Raw genomic sequence first — 18,487 nt, forward strand, 5'->3', positions numbered from 1 at the left:
AACACAACATTCAAATTTTAAATTTTTTAAGGAGGGGGGACAGAACTACTCCTGATGGTCTGCTGGGCCTGCATTCTCCCCTTGTTCGCCATCGCCTGGTGCCGCCACTGTCTTGACATCGGGGCTGGTTGCAGTTGCACCCTCCTCGACGTCTTCTTCATCGCTAACGGCACCAGGGGGGATATAGTCCTAGGGGAATGCAGTGTGGAACTGAGCAATGTCTTCTTCAGGAGTCCAGTTCACATGTTTGCCCGCCTTGAACTTCTCCATCATCTCGGCCTTCATTTTCCAAGTGTAGTAACCAGCACACTCGTAAATCCTCGCCTTGACTTTGGAGAGAGACGTCTTCAGCTCGTCGACCTCAGCAACCAGCGTCTCCTTCTCAGCGTTCAACTGTGCGACCTCAGCAACCCCCTTCTCTTGACTCACCTGCAGCGCCTCAGCTCTTGCCGTCGCCTCCTTGGCCACACCGCCAAGACGGTCAGCTTCCTGCTTTGCCTTCTTCATGTCATTTTTCAAGTTTACTATTTGATCTTCTAACATGATGACATGATGACGTGTGGCTAGAGCAGATTGCAGGGCCTGTGCGAAAGCAAATTACTTAAAGTTTCTAAAGTGACGAGATGAGGATGGAAGAGCCGAATAAAATAAAAAGAAAAAGCAAACACATACCCTCCATGCAGCCGAGACGCTCTCGACAGTTGTAGCTAATGGGGACAAAGATTCCTGGCGCTCCCGGCTTGACGGCATGCAGAGGCGGTCGACCTCAGGCCAAAGCTGAACCCGTGGTGCATCTGCCGACCCGTAGTCGTCAGGGAACTCCACTGCAAGCTTCCTCTTCCGAGATGGAGGCGGCAGCTTTTTCTCAGCAGGCAGAAGCGAGCTGGTCTCCCCCGTCACCGTGGCATCAGTTGAAGCCTTTGGCGGCCTCGGTGGTGACAACACAGTGATGGGTTTGGCTCGAGACACACTTCCCAGTGACTCCAGCCTCTTCCTCATCAATGCATCCGCAGATGGGGCCTTGCCAGAGCGTGTCGATGGGCCAGTACCTGTTGACAGCATTTATTTGACGACTCAGTCTCGTCACAGTAGTTGTAAATTGTATTTCATATTGAAAAGGGCGACAAACCCAAAAAAAATGTAAACTAACCCTAATCCATGTTTACCTGTTGATGTCGACATGTTCGCAGGTTCAGAAACCTCTTCTTCTTGAGAAGGCTCTTCGCGTTCGAACTTGAGGCCGATGAAACCTCTGTCCTTTAGAGGGACCCCCAACAGCACATCAGTCTTTTCTATGGCTTCGGCACCGACACCAACTGTGTCGAAAGATGCACCTACAAAAACACAAAAGTGAGACAAAGTCAAATCAACAAGCCCAAAAAACACCAAAAAACAAACAAAATACCTCTAGCCATTCACTTCCCCGTCAAGAAGTCGGAGTCGGGCCCTAAACTAGCCAACTCCACAAAAAAGAACCGACCCATCCACACGCGGTCGTTCGACTTGTCCGCGCCAAGAAGAGCCTCCCTGTCGTCCTTGACATGCAGCAAGTACCTACCAGCCCCATAATTTTGGACCTTGTAGGTGTACATAAGGTCCTCAACCCGGAACTCCATGTCCAGTTTGCCGGCCAGATGGTCGACCAAGTGCATTACCCTCTAGACCTGCGGCATCAGTTGCGCCGGCGGCACCGCCAGTGCCCTTAGAACTACTCGCACCAGTGGCGAGAAGGGATAAGTATACCCAATACTGAAGGGATACTCGTAGAAGCACACCCAGCCGTCCGATACCCAATCGGCCCGTTCGTCAGGCTGCGGCAAACGAATTACCGCCGACGGAGGAAAACCACACTCCTCCCTGAGCGCCTCCACATACTGCTTCCCCCAAGTGGCCGGCCGAGCATTCTTTCTGTCCAGAATGTGGGTAGGGCTGAAAATTGGCCCCTCAACCAGATCGCACTGAAGGAAATAGTGCCCTTGGTCCAAGTATGCATTCAATGTTAAGTCTAATAAATACGGTTCAGTATTAATTAATAAGTTAATAATTCAGTGAGATCAAGTGAGCTGAATGTCTAGCTAGAGGCCGCTTCAGTTCAAGTGGAATTAATGATATTAATCTACAGCTTACTCTTGACTAAACCCGTAGGGTCACACAAATAGGTACGTAAATGGATCAAGTGTTTAATGGCATTAAATACTCCAACTACGGATATTCGGAATCGACGGATCTTCGTTTCAGTGGGAGCTGAGATCGTCACAAGCAAGAAATGAATACTCCGGAAACGATTATATTGCCGGAAACGGAAATATGGATCGTATCGGAAATATAAATATTATCCAAGTCGTAGATGTTGCCGGAAACGGAAACATGGTACGTATCGGAAAATATTAACGGAAATGGAAATATGGCCGGAATCGGAAATATTGCCGGAAACGGAAATTGTCAGAATCGGAAATATTATCGGAATCGGAAAATAATTCCGGAAACGAAAATATTAAATATTTGTTCGAAACGGAAATTAATTCCGGAATCGGAAATATTAAATATTGTTCGTATCGGAAATGAATTCCGGAACCGGGAATTTAATCGGAAGCGTATCGTACGAATAAGCATCGGACGAGGCCTGCCGGACGAAGGCCTAGCACAAAGCCGGGCCATCGCCCAGCAAGCCAAACGCGCGCCACACGCCAAGCCAAGGCAGCGCCCAGGCCCACCGCAAGGCAGGCCCAGCGCGCGCCAAGGCCATGGCTGCGTTGCGGGCCTCGTGGCGTGGGCTGAGCGCGCGCACGCATAGGCGCCCCTCGTGGGCTGCCGTGCGTGTGTGTGTTTGTGTTCATGCACGATTCCTAAAGCTATCAGGATTTGGTATATGATTAAATTCCTAATCCTAAAAGGATAAATTAATTAATTAGAGTTCTTATAGGATTCTAGTTTAATTAATTCGTATCCTAGTAGGATTCCAATTCCCTTTCCATACCTCTATAAATAAGTACCTAGGGTCATTATTTAGAGATACAATTGAAGTATTCAAAGGGTAAGTTTTTGAAAGAAAATTTAGCCATACACTTGCACTAACCTAGCCGAAAATCCTAGCACCTTAAGGGCGATTCTAGTTGGTCAATCTTGAGGCGGATCCGGACGTACTGTGGACTATCTACGGAGGGACGAAACTTGGAGTCCTAAAGACTTGTTCTTGTTCGGTTCGGGCACAGCTAGGGAGGGCACGCAACAAAGTGTATGCATCTAAACTATGATAAATGATTATGTGTAAATAATATGCTTTCCTGGCTTTATGGTTTTTCCGCATGATTTATGTTTTGTCATATGAATCATAACCTAACAGTGGTATCACGAGCCTCTTATTATTTTCATAATCTAAATTGCATAATATGGTTAAATTTCACAAATTTGCAAGGAATTAAAATGGGTGATTAATTTTCGTAATTGTTAATTAATTGCAAATTGCGTTTATTTAATTATATGTACGCAGTTTTTCGGCAGTTTCTTCCTTACTCATCCAAATCGAGTGATTTTTGTGTCAATTCCGCATGTAAAAGGCATTCTAAAATTTTGACTTTTCGGAGGTTTTAGTTTTTCGAACGCAAAAGTTTGTAAATTTATGATGTTAAATTAAGTATTTGCGATTCTTGTTGATAAATCTTGAATTTTTGATTGACCTACAGTATATGTTTAACAAGTTTGAATGCCTAGCCTTGTTAATTATACAACCTAATTCGTAATTATGATTTATTTGTTGAAATTCGAATAATTTAGAATTAATTTGATTTTCATAATCAATTAATAGTTTAATTAAGTATCTATGATTAAAATCCACCATAAAAATTGTTAATTTATGTTAAATTTTTAATTTTTATGACCTAGATTTGAATCCATGTTAATCGGAAATTAATTGATTAATAAATTTTTGATTTTTCACCCTAAAATTATGAAATGAATATGTTTTATTAATTTGTCATTAATTTTTGAATTAAAAATTTTAAATTTTTATGAAAACGCGCATTAATGTTGCACGCACAAAGCAATGGAAGCTACGTGTTACCCTTAAGGGGTGTTGTATAGTGCGGGCACGCGACGACGATCAAGGGAGCTCGTCGCCCGTGCGGTACGAATGCAGCGATCAACATAGCGCATGGCGCGCGCACGAGGCAACGCAGCCATGCGTGTGTCCGTGTGTGCTATGCGATGAGCGAGGGCGACGATGCAATGCGCGAGCGATGAGCAAGACACGTGTGAGCAGCGATACTGCCGCGCCACAGCGCGCCTAGCTCGCCCAGCCAGCAAGCAGAACGCGCGAGCAGGGAGTGATCCCTCGCTCGGCGCGCGCTGGCCTACGCAGCAACACGCGACACAGCACAAGGCTGCGCGCAGCGTGGCCAGCTGTGGCGTGTCGCTGTGTGTGCTTTGTGCTACGATCAATCGAACGGGGCGCGAGCCTCGTAGCTTGATGGGGCTTGGGCGCAAGCCCAAGTGCCTCGTCTTGCGACGATTGGTACATTTTGATTTTAATTTTAATTTTCAGTTCGGAAACGATTTTAATTAATTTTAAAATTCGAAATTTAAATTGTTTTCTTGGATTTAATTTTGAATATTATAATTATTATAAATTTTATTTATACTAATTATTTTACTAAAGTTAAATCTTGAATTAATTCAAATTCGTTTAATTCAACTGAAATAAATTAAATTAATGGATTCGATTATAAATTTATATGAGCTTTAAATTTTAATTAAATTCGTATGTTTCCGGTTAGACTAGAAATACATTTTTATGTTTAAAATTAGTAAAGCATATGAATTTATTGGTTTAAGTGGGAGCATTTTTAGTCATAAACTCTTGATTAGGTCTACAAATCCCTTAAGGTTAAATAACTTGATTAGAATTAATAAGGACTGAATAATTGGTAGATTATTGGTGCCCTTGATTAATTGCTGCAAATATTTATGTGATGCATAACATGTTTTACTAACCAGCTATGTGGGCCATTCATGATAATGAATGGGTGAATGGTATATATTGTATATGTACTGTTTTGCAGGTTATGAAGTGACTAGTATGGCCCAAATAGGATAGAAAATATGGTCTGCGTACCATTAATTTGAATGTAATTGGTCTAAAGTACCAAAATTGTTTTTCAATTCAAATATGGTCTGCGTACCATCAAATAGTTGTAATTAGTTTAATTATAGCTTATCCTATTTGAAGAAAATGGCGCCTCCCACGGAGATTTTCAAGACGGACTTTGAAGTTGAAGCTTCAAGATGAAGTCGGGCCATACTAGATCACATTTATCTTATGCATGTTTTAAGTTATTTATTGCTTTTAAATATGTCTTAAATATGCATGAGATCAAAGCTTGATTATGTTGCATGATTAAGGATTTTAGTTCACTTAAAATCTAACCAACATAGTAAGAGCCTTAAGTTCCAAACTTAAAAATTGAGTTAAAAGGTGCCATGCCAAAATAACACTTACTTGGATATCCTTTCTTCATCGATCTTAGTAATAGTTTTCCGCCATAGCGAGGTGTTACTTATCGATACTAAAGGGGTAAGGTACACAAATAATTGTGAGTACATGTTAGTTTTGATGAAACTCAACGATATAAGTAAGGAGTCCTTTTATGTCGTGGAAAAATCGATAGGTTTACCTAATAAGTTCTTAGACGTACCTATCAACCAAGAGTAGTTTCTAGACTATTAGCAAAAGGCTTTTGCTTACCTAAAATATTTTAGAATTGAGTCAAAATACATAATGTGCTTAATTCTTCAATGGTTTTAGGGTCTTGGAATCATTTTATTCACACCTGCCGGAACACATAACTCGAATAAAATGCTAATGACTTGTTTAAATTGCATGATTGCTTTAATTTTCAAGTTATTAATCATGATAAATGTTTAGAATTTGCATGCTTCAATGTATGTTTTAATTATTGTTTATAATTAAATATCTTGCACTGTAGTAAATCCTTTTAGAAAGGTAACAGTAAATTTCCTCGATTGGTAGTGAATCCAAGAACGATTCACGGAAATGAGAGAAAATGAGCAATTTAAAACGTACGTTTCTTTTAGCGACTTTTATGGTTGTTTTCGAGTATCAAAGTCGAATGGCGAACCGATTGGTGCTTGTGAATTCAAAATACAATGTAGTTTTGAGATCATAAAGCATTGAGTTTAAACGCTCAGCTTTACCAATGGTTAACAACCTAAAATCTTTTTCCATTTAATTCTCGAATGAGTCTAGTCCCTAGACATTCGAATAGATAGATGCTTAGAGAACTTTAGAAGCTTCTGGTAAGATCATCTAGTTGAAAAGAATACTCAACATAAATAAAATGGTAAGAACTTTGTTGGAGTGACATTGGACATGTCTAACAAAGTATAAAAAGTCAACACTAGAGAATTCAATTCTTAAACCTATAAGAAAGGGTACAAGAAATAAGAAAACAAGGAACAAATGAAAGGAATTTATGATTCCGTTTCTACCTATAAGTTTATGTTTAAAGAGAGTGACCTAGCAATCAAACTTCCTTGGTATCATATACCGCTTAAGGTTCTTACTTCGGTAATAACTCAAACAATGGAATCTAGGATACACTAATGACCTACAAGTAGGAAATGAAGCATGGCAATGCTACATTAGTTGTAGGGTCATCTAGTTTGTTTTAAGTCCTTTCAAAGGCTGGAACTTAATGGCTATTTTGTTCCATAATCAGCATACCTAAATTTCTGCTTCAAACACAGAAAGACTCACATTCAGAAGAACGAAAACAATGCTTGTTTGTTTGTTTATTTGAATAAAATGGTCATTTACGGTTTGAGTCAATATGCTTGATTAAAACAAACAACTCTTTAACAAAAAGAACTTTACTAGGTTCAATTCAACCCCTGGATTTGAGTTCCACTAATCTTTGGCATTGTTGCTTAGACCATATCAACAAGTTAACATTCATAAGCTCTATTTCGATGGACTTTTGAAAGTTGATTGATTTCTAGATCAATTTAAGACAAGCTAGTCTTACTTGTTGAAAGTAACAAACGATATGAACTATTGTTAGAACGCCTAGGCAATAGAGTTCAAAGCTAAAGAAAGATTTTATGACTTTATTATTTCACATGGATTTGAGTGAATATAGGTTTATTTACTCAAAGTGATATAAATTTGAATCTGTTTGGCTAGTTCAAAGATTCAGAAGTATAAAATCCACTTGGCAAGAAATCATAAAGATCTAGGTTATATCATGTTGTTGATTACTTATACCAAGAATGATCATCAATGATTGTGTGTAGTAAAATTCACAATATATCTCCATAAGATATGGCATATCTAAGTTGGAATGATCGAAGTCGATTAGTACTTGATTCGATCAATGATGGATCATAAAGACTTTTCCTATAATTTCCAAAACAAAATGCTCAACTACCACCAAACTAAACCAAATTCGTCAAAGCTATAGAAAAGTAATTTCAGGATATCTTTTCGATAATATATATCTAGAGAGTTGCTAAACTCAGTGGGAGCTTAGTGTTTGTTATTCAACAAACTAAGGCCCAAGTATAGATATATGTTTCATTGTGATTTATTCAAATGAGACACAAGGGTATTGTTTCTACCACGAATTTTTGAGAACATAATGTTTGTTTGCTCGAAATAATGTCCTTTTGGAGATTCGTTTCCAAAATGACAAGTGGGAGAAAATAGATCTCGAAAGTCTTCGAGGCGAACAACAAACATAAACGGACATTCAGGAGGTTTTCGAAGTTCTTTAGAAAATCCGAACATGTATTCTTTAAGGACTTTAGAAATGGCTTTAAAGAATAGACATCTCTTAGAAGAATTTACAAGTGCTTCAAGGAGAACAGAATATTCAAAGGACTTTCAAGTGGCTATTGATATTCTATTGTTTGATGTTCTATACCCAAGTAGGCATAGAGTTCAGGTCACTGAAGCTATGCGATTCTTCTATTAGATAGTGAAGAAACCTATAACTTGCAATCAAACTATTATCATGTAGATTAATGAGTTTATGGCCTGTAAGAAAGCTATGACGAAACCCATATTCCCTAAAATGGTTAGAGGCCATATATAGACTCAAATGTTTTAAATGGTTAGAGGCCATAAAACATACTCAAGGTTTTGATGACAAAATTGAAATTTTGTTTATTTGCAAAAATAGTTTCACACCTATTGGTTGCAAGTTTGTTTTAATGATAAAAACCATCAAACATGAAATTGTGTTCACACACAAAGCTAGATTAGTTGCTAAAGGTTACAAGCAAATTCACGATGTGGATTGTGTTGAAACCTCATGCATAATCGTAATGCTTAAGTCTATAATTCAAGTAATGATTGCATATTGGTACATATGGCAATTGGATGACAAAACGTATTCCTCAATCAAATGTTGGAAGAAAACTATGTACATAGCATGTCATAGGATTTGTGGATCCAAATAATGCTTGAAAGGAAAGCTAGCTTATGAAATCTAAGTACAGATTTAAGCAAGCAATTGGGAATTAGAATTATATTTTAGTGAAGCTAATAAGTATTTTAGTTTCATAAAATGTACATGATTCTTATAGATATATAAGAAGTTTAGTGGGAGTACATAAAACTTAATTGGTCCTATGTGTATCACACACATATCTCTCTATTGTGAAATAACATTCAAATGCTAAGTTAGGTTTGAAATTATTCATCAATGATGGACCAAGGCGAAACTTAGTACATACTGGGTATTAAGATCTATTTACAAAGATCTTATGATATTGTTCTGGATTAAGTAATGGCATTTACTAAATCAAACACGAAAGACTCCATTGGAGATATTCGACTCATGTGAATAAATCTAAGTAATGAATGTTTGAACTATGTATAAGCATTTACTAAGTTAAACATCAAAGAATCTAATGAGATTCTTCATCTATATTATATGTCAAAGAATTTAGTTGGATTCAGTATCTACTGAAACTGAATGAGCTAAAGTTACATGAATAGAATTCAATTGGGAATTATTCTGCAAAAGAATTTATCATGTATAATATAATATGAGGATCGCCAAAAACGTATCGCATGACGAACATATACCAATCTCTATTGATTTAAGTAAAGATCAACTAGATTGAGATCAAGAAAAACTTATGGTACTTGAAAAGGTACATAGGAATAGTTCTTGATTCAAGGAAATAAAGATATGCTAAATATTGATGCTACACGCATAAACACTGGCAAAGGATCAAGCAAGATTCCCTTGGAGTTAACCATTGGCAAGGACGAGCTATAGATAATCGTGTTTTGAAAATGGCAACATGGGTTGGAGACCATGAGTTGTTGCGTGGGAAATTAAAATATTAATTTCTATGTTCCAAAGATACAGCTAGAAAGTCTTCCACGTATCTATGAACTGCTTGGATAAGTAAATCCAAACAAAGCATCACTAGCAACCTAAACAGTTGAAGTAAAAGTAATTATTGCCTAAGAAGCAATGAAATAGGGTTTTTTAAGTTAAAGAGTTCTTCACTGAACTTGGGTAGATCACATGTCTGCTGACTAGATGGTTCTTCATTGCAAAATGCGTAGAACCAATAATGTAGCAAGAAAGACTAGATCACAAAATAAACATACTCAAAAGATCCTATCATCATATCTCGAAGAACATTCGATGAAAAGGATATTAAGATTGGCAAAGCATGATAACTAAACCTATGCAACAAGTGAGAAGCAACACTCACGTTGTAGCACTGTAAATCAAGCATAGCTTTGAATTCCATGAACTGTTTTAAAGATGGGTTTGAGGCCCATGGTTGTAAAACATTGGGGTTGAACATTTATCATATATGAAATGTATTTTCATATTCCATTTAATCTTGGTTTAGTATTAAATGATGAGTCCCTTCAATTTGACGAAATATTCAAGATAGACTGTCAGGACCAGTCCTGTGACTAAGAAATGTCTATCAAGTGAACTTGAATGTCAAAGGTTGAAAATGGTCCCTGGTCGGAGTTTTCTATAAAATTGGACGCATAGAAAACGTTAGATGACTAGAATGCAAGATGACTAGTAGTCCTGTTTCTTGAACTATGTTGACATGGCAATGTCATAATCATTTGCATAGATACTTACTTTGGGAAGACTAGTATCGGACAGACCTATGAAACTTTACTGTATGAGATGAAAATCTGTCATAAGTAAATTTCATTAAAATTATTAGACACTAAATCCTTAATACCTGAGTGATTTGAGATTACTTGTTTGAGAACTGGTTACTTTGACGTTGACCAACCGTCGCACCGTAAAAGGAGGCTATAAAGGCAACGCTCAGGTAATCACCTATCAAACGAAGTCTAATCTCAAGATCGCAAGATTGGGATTGTCCTCCCATAAATCGGGATGAGATGCTTAAAAGTTGTATAAGGCCACTCGGAGAGCTAGAAACTGTGAAATGCATGGCCATGCTCGGATAAATCATAGGCTATGATTATCTGTTTATTTGATCAGTTGAACTCTGAAACCGAGAAACACCTCTGGACACAATAAGGATGACGACTCTTACCTTATGTTCAAGAGCAAGCATCGAGTGACAAAGGAATTAGGTAAATGCACACTTGTCCCTAAGGACAAGTGGGAGACTGAAGGAAATAGTGCCCTTGGTCCAAGTATGCATTCAATGTTAAGTCTAATAAATGCGGTTCAGTATTAATTAACAAGTTAATAATTCAGTGAGATCAAGTGAGCTGAATGTCTAGCTAGAGGCCGCTTCAGTTCAAGTGGAATTAATGATATTAATCCACAGCTTACTCTTAACTGAACCCGTAGGGTTACACAAATAGTACGTAAACGGATCAAGTGTTTAATGGCATTAAATACTCCATCTATGGATATTCGGAATCGACGGATCTTGGTTTCAGTGGGAGCTGAGATCGTCACAAGAAAGAAATGAATACTCCGGAAACGATGATATTGCCGGAAACGGAAATATGGATCGTATCGGAAATATAAATATTATCCAAGTCGTAGATGTTGCCGGAAACGGAAACATGGTACGTATCGGAAAATATTAACGGAAATGGAAATATTGCCGGAATCGGAAATATTGCCGGTAACGGAAATATTGTCAGAATCGATATTATCGGAATCGGAAAATAATTTCGGAAACGAAAATATTAAATATTTGTTCGAAACGGAAATTAATTCTGGAATCGGAAATATTAAATATTGTTCGTATCGGAAATGAATTCCGGAACCGGGAATTTAATCGGAAGCGTATCGTACGAATAAGCATCGGACGAGGCCTGCCGGACGAAGGCCCAGCACGAAGCCGGGCCATCGCCCAGCAAGCCAAACGCGCGCCACACGCCAAGCCAAGGCAGCGCCCAGGCCCACCGCAAGGCAGGCACAACGCGCGCCAAGGCCATGGCTGCGTTGCGGGCCTCGTGGCGTGGGCTGAGCGCGCGCGCGCATAGGCGCCCCTCGTGGGCTGCCGTGCGTGTGTGTGTTTGTGTTCATGCACGATTCCTAAAGCTATCAAGATTTGGTATATGATTAAATTCCTAATCCTAAATGGATAAATTAATTAATTAGAGTTCTTATAGGATTCTAGTTTAATTAATTCGTATCCTAGTAGGATTCCAATTCCCTTTCCATACCTCTATAAATAAGTACCTAGGGTCATTATTTAGAGATATAATTGAAGTATTCAAAGGGTAAGTTTTTGACAGAAAATTCAGCCATACACTTGCACTAACCTAGCCGAAAATCCTAGCACCTTAAGGGCGATTCTAGTTGGTCAATCTTGAGGTTAAGAGGCGGTTTCCATTTTCCTTCCGTGAAACCCATTTTTCCATTTTGAACTTCCCGGAATAAATTCAAAATGGGTTTGGGGACAATTGTTAGGGGGGAAAATACCCTCTTGGTGACATGGGCATACATGGAAAGCATTGCATACGTGGCTGCCAAGAAGGCGCAAGGTGGCATTATTCGAACGGTATTCCCAACTGTTGGGCTCAAAACGAACGTTACAAACCCTTGATGAAGCCGGCATTCATTACCCATTTATTATCTAATTATGGGAAATTATTCCATAAACGTTACACTCTTGTTGTAAATGCCTATAAAATGGCTTAGTCTTGTCTATTTTACATACATGATTTTCCAAGCAATAAACCTACGATTATCTTATGCTATTACAACTGGCTCTCACCATTCTCAATTATCTAGCTCGATCGATTGTTAGCACCTTCATCAAGGCAAGTTCGTCTCTAAGTCGAATTTGCCCAAAACAGAGACTGCTCACCAAAGATGGGTCATCACAGGATCAATAAGGCATAGCCATGATCAACACACACAAACAAAGCACGTAATCAGCAAAGCTGAGTACTACATACAAAAATATAATAATCCTAACATGATACTACTAAACCAACAATCCTAACATGATACTAACAAAACATAAGCAAGGATAACCAAAACATATGGACTTGAAGACTATACTTGACTGAACTAGACCTTTGTATCATTAGCATTAATTTAATTGAAATAGTCAATGGACTGAGTTGTCTACTAGAAGCCTTCACTAAGGAAGACGAGGTACGGGCGCGAATCCGTAACCCCAATGACCTGCGATATCGAGGGACTTTTGACTAAAATAGATCGGTGATCAATCCGGCCCAGAGAAAGCCATAGGCGACCTATGACCTCAACTCCTGATTGTCCGTCACTTCAGACGTGCACAGACTAAAGCTATTGCTACTCAGTTTCACTTTACATGGTTTACAAATTAATACTTTGTTATGACTCAACAATCCCATAAGTCATGCATTCAGTAATTAATCAAAACTGTTTTTATCTTGGAATTAATAAAGCGATCACAGAGATGTCAACCAAAACTTAGTCCAATTATTCCAACCTTTCCTTTAATAATGATCAACCCCTCTATATGGGTATAAGGTTTCAACTTACTAAACAAGGTCCTCGGCCCTCATAAAGTAGTGAAAAGCTAAAAGGGAACAACGAACAATCGACCTGGATCAATATATATAATAATCTAATGTTCCCAACTAACATGTTCGCATCATTCATCTACTAACATGTTATAATTCTCATAACGAAATATATATGTTCAACATGTCCATCCAACAATATTAAACATGAAATTCCAACATAATCAAGTTCATCAACAAATTTCAACATGGTTTCAACAATTAACACACATTCCAAGCACGCAGGTATGTACGTACCTTGTGCAAACAAACTGATAGGCCACTTTAACACTTTCAAAAGTCGCCTAAAGAGAATTCTCCGCCTAAAACAACCAACAAATAATCCCAATCAATTTGCAATCATTGGCAACCATCATAAAGCATTCTAAATGCATCCTAAGCATATTTAGAACCTTCCCCAATATCAAAACTTAAACATTTGATTTCCTAGCATCATAATTATTGAACTAGTGATTGAAATTCGTTGAAAACTTTTTGCAAACATCGTACTTTAATTTTCAGCAATATAAATTCATTTAAAAACTTCACCAAGGTCAATCTACGTTCCTAGTACATCAAAACGGTAAATTTAATAATCCGTACTCGTCCTACCATGATTTACAATCATAAAAACCTTGAATTTCATACTTTAAACAATCAAAAATCAATATTTCGATGTAATTAGATAATCTGAAAATTAATAACTTTATTATATAATTCGTATAATCTGAAATATATAATTTAAATCATAAAAACTATAATTTTCATTCAAGAAAACATAATTCGAATTAATAAAACATGATTAAACCCTAACTTATATTTTAATCAACCAAAACTGAAAATAATTCGTTTATAATATCAACACCAAATTTGAAAATCACATTCGAACCATAAAAATTATAAATTTAATTCAAGAACATAATTTAAATTAACAAACTATAATTAAAATAATTAGTTACTTAGGGCTTAAGAAATAACCAAGAATTAAAGAGGAGAGAGGAGGTTGGGCGGTGCACGACACGTCAGCGGCGGAGAGGCTGGCTGGGTTGCTGACATGGTGTTGTTGCGGTGGTTGTTGTCGTGGTGTTGCTGTGCAAAAACCAAACAAAAGGAGGGGAGTGAGGGAGGGCGAACGACATTGGGAACGAAGAGAAAAGGGAACGACCGAGAAGGGGAGAGGAGATTACCAGCGAAGGAGGCGGTGTTGCGGCTGCGTTGCGGCGGCGACGAGAGGGTCGGCGGCTGGGCAGAAAGCAATGAACGTGAATTAGGAGGAGAGAGAAACGACAGTGAGGAGGAGCAGTTACGTGAATAGGGAGAGGGTTTCTCTTTTTTCCTTTTTTTTGTTTTTGGTTTCACGTGAATTAGAAAAGGAGAGGGAGTATTGTTTTTGGGTTTTATTGGTTTGGGCTTTACCCAATTGGGCTAGGAGTAGGATTTAGGTTGTTGAATCTAAAATGGTTAGGATTGCTTTCTAATTTCAATCGAACGTGATTTCGTAATTCGAATTCGTTTTAACGTAAAATTCAAAAATAAATTTTGATTTCATAAATCATTAAAATATACAAAATGTAATAAAATAATTATATTTTAATTACATATTCATTTCTAAAATTCGTAAATTATATTTAAATATATTAAATATACGTTTAAATATATAAACAATGTATAAAATTTCGGGGGATTACAATCTACCCCTCTTAAAAGAAGTTTCGTCCCGAAACTTGACACGAAAATTCACATATCTTTCCAAACTTTTCAACTTATTCTTATTGGAGAAGTACTTTGTGCCACTCTTGTGCATTCTTTTGCCAACTAAGATTACTTGCAATATTCACGAACACATTTCAACTCTTGTGGAGGATCTATTTACTTGCATCAACATGTATAGGTTGCTAAAAATAAGCATAAAATGCATAAAAACACCATAAAATAGGTAAAAAGCGCGAATTTCTATCGCATTCTGCCCCCCTTAAAGAAAACGAGTTACGCCCTCGTAACTCACCTCAGAAAATAACTCTGGATACTTGATCTTCATTTTAGCTTCGGCTTCCCACGTTGCCTCTTCGTACTCGTGGTTCGACCAAAGCACTTTCACTATGCTGACGTCCTTATTGCGTGTACTACGCACCTTCCTATCAAGGATTTTCACAGGCCTTTCCTCGTATGTGAGGCTACTATCAATCTGGATTCCCTCAGGCTCTAAGATATGACGCTCATCAGGGATATATCGCTTTAGTTGGGAAATGTGAAATACGTCGTGCATCTTTTCGAACTCCATTAGCAAGGCTAACTTGTATGCTACTTTCCCTATTCGTTGCAGAATCTCATATGGGCCTACATAAATGGCACTTAGCTTGCCCTTTTTCCCAAATCTCATCACACCCTTGGTTGGTGATACTTTCAAGAACACTTTATCACCTACTGCAAACTCATCATCTCTTCTTTTCAAATCAGCATAACTCTTTTGCCTATCCTAGGCAGCCTGAATTCTAGCCTGAATCATTTTTACATTCCTAACAGTCTCCTCAATGAATTCCGTTCCCAAAACTATATTTTCACTGAAATCATTCAAGCAGGTGGGACTTCTACACTTTCTCCCATAGAGTGCCTCAAAAGGTGCCATCTTAATGCTTGCATGGTAACTGTTGTTGTATGAAAATTCGATCAAGTCTAGATGGTCTTCCCAACTACCCTTAAAGTAAATAGCACAAGCCCTCATTCCATAGTCTGGTTAGTTCTCTCAGTCTGACCATCGGTTGGAGGGTGGAAAGCAGTGCTCATTTTCAATGTTGTCCCAAGGTTCAGCTGGACCTTTTGCCAAAATTTCGAGAGGAATCTTGAATCACGGTCTGAAATAATATCGGTTGGGACCCCATGCAACCTCACTACATGCTTAATGTAAGTCTTTGCAAGCTGTTTCTTTTTCCATGTCTCTTTAATCGGAATAAACACGGCTGATTTTGTTAGACGGTCCACAATCACCCAAATAGTATCATTTCCGTTCTTTGATCTAGGCAAGGCAGTAACAAAATCCATAGAAATGGAATCCCACTTCCATCCAGGCACTTCTAAAGGTTAAACTTTCCCCATGGGTCTTTTGTGGTCTATTTTGACTTTCTGACAGGTTAGGCATCTAGACACAAACTCAGCAACTTCCCGCTTCATATTAGGCCACCAATAGATTTGCTTCAGGTCTTTGTACAACTTGTCACCCCCAGGGTGCACAGAATATGGAGTATTATGCCCCTCATCCATAAGACGTCTCTTGAGTTCTTCACACTTCTGTGGTACACACCATCTCCCTTTAAACCTTAAACTACCATCATCATGAATCTTGAAATCTACTTCCTTCCCTTGCCCCATCTTTTCTTTGATCTTCTCTAAGTATTCATCCCCAGCTTGACTTTCTTTAATCTCCTCGAATATGGACAACCCCAATGATAATGCACTCAGTTTTTCTTTGGTTTCCCCAGGATTTACTATTTCCAGGCTAAGTCTCTGCATATCTCGACACAACTCTTCAGGAACTACCAAGACATTCATACTATGGCTCGATTTCCTACTCAATGCATCGGTAACCACATTTACTTTCCCCTCATTGTACTGAATGTTCAAATCATAATCCTTGATCAACTCTAACCATCTTCTTTGTCTCATGTTGAGATCTTTCTGGGTGAAAATGTATTTTAGGCTTTTGTGGTCTGTAAAGATCTTACATGTTGCCCCATATAGGTAATATTTCCAAATTTTCAAAGCGAAAACAATCGCAGCTAGCTCTAGATCATGGGTAGGGTAATTAGCCTCATACGGTTTCAATTGACGCGACGCATATGCAATCACCTTCCCATTTTGCTGTAACACACACCCCAACCCATTCTTCGACGCATCACTATATACCTCAAACCCTTCATTCCCATCAAGCAAGGTCAAAACAGGTGCGGAGGTTAAACGCTCCTTTAGAATTTGGAAAGCTTCCTCACATTTTTCGCTCCACTCAAATTTTGATTCTTTCTTCATCAAGTTGGTCATGGGTCTTGCTATCTTTGAGAAATCTCTCACAAATCTCCTATAATAACCAGCTAGGCCTAGGAAACTCCGTATATCAGACACATTCTTTGGAGTAGGCCACTCACTCACATTTTGAATCTTGGCAGGATCCAGAGAGACTCCTTCCTTTGACACATAATGTCCCAAAAATGCTACCTTTTCCAGACGAAACTCACACTTAGAGAACTTTGCATACAACTGGTTCTTCCTGAGCGTCTCCAAGATAACGCTCAAATGCTCATCATGTTCCTTTTCACTCCTCGAATAGATCAGAATATCATCAATGAATACCACAACAAACTTATCTAGGAATTCATGGAAAATCCTATTCATCAAATCCATAAATATGGCAGGTGCATTGGTTAACCCAAAAGGCATTACTGTAAACTCATAATGACCATAACGAGTCCTAAATGCAGTCTTAGGTATGTCTTTCTCAGCTACTCTCAACTGGTGATACCCCGAACGCAAATCGATCTTTGAGAACACACTCGCTCCATTCAACTGGTCAAACAGGTCATCTATCCTGGGCAAAGGGTATTTGTTTTTGATTTTTACATTGTTCAACTCCCTATAATCAATACATAACCGCATACTCCCATCTTTCTTTTTGACAAACAATACTGGAGCTCCCCGTGGTGATGCACTAGGCCTAATATACCCCTTGTCGAACAATTCTTGCAATTGGGTCTTCAACTCACTCATTTCTGGAGGTGTCATTCTATAAGGTGCCTTGGATATGGGTGCAGTTCCGGGATTTAACTCTATAGTAAACTCAAGGGCTCTAGCAGGTGGCATACCTGAAATCTCATCCGGAAATACATCCATTAATTCATTTACGATTGTAACATCCTCTATCTTCACCCCAACTTCTTTACTTACATCCTGGACACTACATAAAAATAATTCACACCCCTTATTGACCAACTTCCTCACTTGCATCGCAGAGATCACCCCAAAGTTCTTAGACTTCTCGAAACGCCTATATGATATCGATTTCCCAGTAGAGTTCTTTAGGCTGACTTTCTGAATCTCACAATCTATCATGGCCTTGTATAAACTTAGCCAATCCATACCCAGAATCACATCTAGGTCCCCCAAACTAAATTCTATCAAATTAGATGGAAAAGTGCAATCTTTTATCTTCAAAGGCAAGTTCTTAAACAATTTTGTACACCTTATGGTTGCACCCGTAGGCATACTAACAGGTAAATCAATTGCCTCAAAATCTACTAACTTCAAACTTTCAACAATAGAGGACGAAATAAAAGAATAAGTTGCCTCTGAATCAAACAATGTTTTAACAGGTAAGGAGTTAATAGAGAAAGTACCCGAAACTACATCTGTCGAACGTTCAGCTTCATTTCTGCTCATTACGAACAGTTTTCCCGGAGCCTTGTTGTTATTGTTGTTCCCATTGGCAGGTTTATTTTGGTTTCC

This window comes from Spinacia oleracea, chromosome 2 (genome assembly GCF_020520425.1).
Source record: "Spinacia oleracea cultivar Varoflay chromosome 2, BTI_SOV_V1, whole genome shotgun sequence".
NCBI lineage: Eukaryota > Viridiplantae > Streptophyta > Magnoliopsida > Caryophyllales > Amaranthaceae > Spinacia > Spinacia oleracea.